The sequence below is a fragment of the Heteronotia binoei genome, chromosome 10 (assembly GCF_032191835.1).
Source record: "Heteronotia binoei isolate CCM8104 ecotype False Entrance Well chromosome 10, APGP_CSIRO_Hbin_v1, whole genome shotgun sequence".
Classification (NCBI taxonomy): domain Eukaryota; kingdom Metazoa; phylum Chordata; class Lepidosauria; order Squamata; family Gekkonidae; genus Heteronotia; species Heteronotia binoei.
Window position 1 is genome coordinate 36,793,613 of NC_083232.1, and position 2,623 is coordinate 36,796,235.

Sequence of the window (2,623 nt, forward strand, 5' to 3'; positions counted from 1 at the left end):
CCTGGTTGTTTTAATATTTAATCTGCATGAGGATCTTCTGTCTGATATAGGTATAGGACATGTACACTTGCCATCTCTGGCCTGATAATGGAAATTTTACTCAGATGTCCTACATTTCATTCTGGGCCAGATATAAAATGGTACTCCTGAACTGAGTGACCAAGGCAACTGCCGCTGCCTGCATCTTTTGCACTAGGAGGAGTCATGGCATTTTATGTCTCCTGATTTTTAAAAAATCTTTTGCAATTCTGTGTACTCCTTTATTGACATATAGGGTGATTACAAACCAGCACTTTGGGACAACTCAGAGACGCCTCTGAAATCGACCCCAAAAAATCCTTCCACACACAAACATCTGCCTTCCGTTCCCATCCCGTACTCACCCCGTCCTCCGGCCTCTGCAGGCTGGCTTGAAAAGCTACCACTTCTGAAGTGGTAGCAAATTTCTGAGCCGACAGCCAGTCACCCCATTTGCATCTGGAAGCAGCAGGGCGGATGCAAGGCAACTTGACTGTGAAAGTGCCAAGCTGCCCCAAGCTGCTTCCACTCCCCCCTCTTAAAAATTGTTGGGAGCGCTTGAGCACTTGTTGGGGGAAGAAAGAGCGGTTCGGCTTCTAAGGCACCTCGGCCTCTGGAGGTGCCAGGCCACACGGCAGACAGGATGCAGGCACTTTGCTGGGGAACGTGTGGAGGCTTCAGGAAGGCTCTTTTTGAGCTGGCCTGATTTGGAATGCCTCCCAACTGCCCCAAACTGACCATCTGTTATCACCCATAGTGACTTTTTTTGAGCTTGTAGATTAGGTTTTTATACTACATTAAAAGAACCAACAAGGTCTGACTGGGGATACAGTCCTCTCCCTGATTTAAATGTTTACATTGATGCAAGCAGATGAGGTGGTAGACATAGGGAATTCAGCCTGCTTTTTTTACATGGACCAGTTAGTATGGAGCACGTTAGAAGACGTGGAAACTAGTATATGGACTTGGGACAATCTTGCAACATTCAGCCCCTGCCCCTTTAAGATGGGACCAGAACAGCCAGCCATTGTGCTTGGTCTATAATTCAAGCTCTTTTGTAAAATTTCCTACAATCTCTTTCACTTTGAAACGCTTCCCTTCCTTTGCAGACCAAGTCTGAATCATGGCTGCATACATGTGTGGACTTGTGTGTGTTTGTGCCCTTAGTCATTACACAGTGCTGAAACATGAGCAGAAGTCCACGTAATGTATCTGTTGCAGAGCAGTATAATTTCACATTGGAGCTGGAAGATCAAATGACTTAAGTGTTCCTTCACATAAAATTGTCCCTACACACATACTTAACATTTCTAGGGATTTTTTTTTGTCTGGAACTATCCTAGTAATTCTGATTTTGTGGATGTAAAGTTTTCAGATGCAGGAGGAACATTCAAATAATTTGACCCCCATCAGCAACACATTCATACCATGGGGCTTCTGCTATAACTTAGGATCAATTAACTTGCACTGGACTAAGCCTCAACTATCTGTGCTTTAGGTTTTCCTGCAGCTGTGATTCTGCAGTCTCAAACAGATTTCAGAGTTGAGTAGCGGAATGTAGTATAGACAAAGTTATGGCCTATCTGATTCTTCCAGGTCCAATGCCTTTGAGTACCTATCAGTGAGTGTTTCCCTGTTCATTTGAAAGCTACACAAGGCACAAGAAAACAGTGACCTCTCAACACCTTTAATTTCAGAGCAGCTACAGGAAGAGAAGGGTTTTGTAATGAAGCATTGGCCTCTTCCCCCAGAGCTGTGTTTCTGGACATAAATTTGTCCCCTGTCCTACCCAGCAAAGAGTAGGGGATTACCCAGGCAGGGAAATATTTGTGTATTTGATTTCTGTCCAGGAAGCAAAACAGGGGAAAATGTTAGCCTCAGTCTTTCTTCTCCCCAGCTATTTTTAAATGAAAGTAAAGATACCAACAGATTCAATCAGGGGTTTCTTATGTCTCATTTAAATAAGTTTCAGAGGTAGATTCCTAATAAGTTTAGCAGTGCCTTCAGTGTTACTCCCAGTGCTTACAAATGGGAACACCAATTGTGAACACTGGGACTTCTCGTTTGCTTGTAATTTGCCTGGTACTAACAGTGTTGCCTGTTCATTTTTTGCCAGTGCATTTCCTGATCTTTATTTATTTATTTTAAAATCATATACAGTAAGACTTCCTATAATGCTTTCTACAGGGCTGTTCTGTTATACTGCTCTTCGTCATGGGTGGGGAAGTGGGCTGCAAGTGCCAGATTCCATGGCGTAATCAGAGCTTTGGGGTCAATAGAGAAGGTGCATCTGGAATCTGCCACCACCCCAAACAGTGGGCTGGTGTGAGGCTTTGGACTCTCCTGTGTAGCCAGAGCTACTCATTTGCTGGTCTGGAGCTAGGTGGAGCCGGTTTGCAAGCAGCCAGGCCAGCTCTCCAGCTAAGCCTGCCAGCTGAAGAAAACTGGGGAAGTTAGTTTCAATCAGGTGTTTGGCACAAGAAGCTCATCTCGTGAAAGCGAGTAGCAGAGATGTCCCTTCCATTGGGACAGTTGCCAAATTAACAGAGGTCATATGAGAGGCCTGGGGGCCTCATGAGACTTTCCTGAGGGGGGGGGGGCAGAG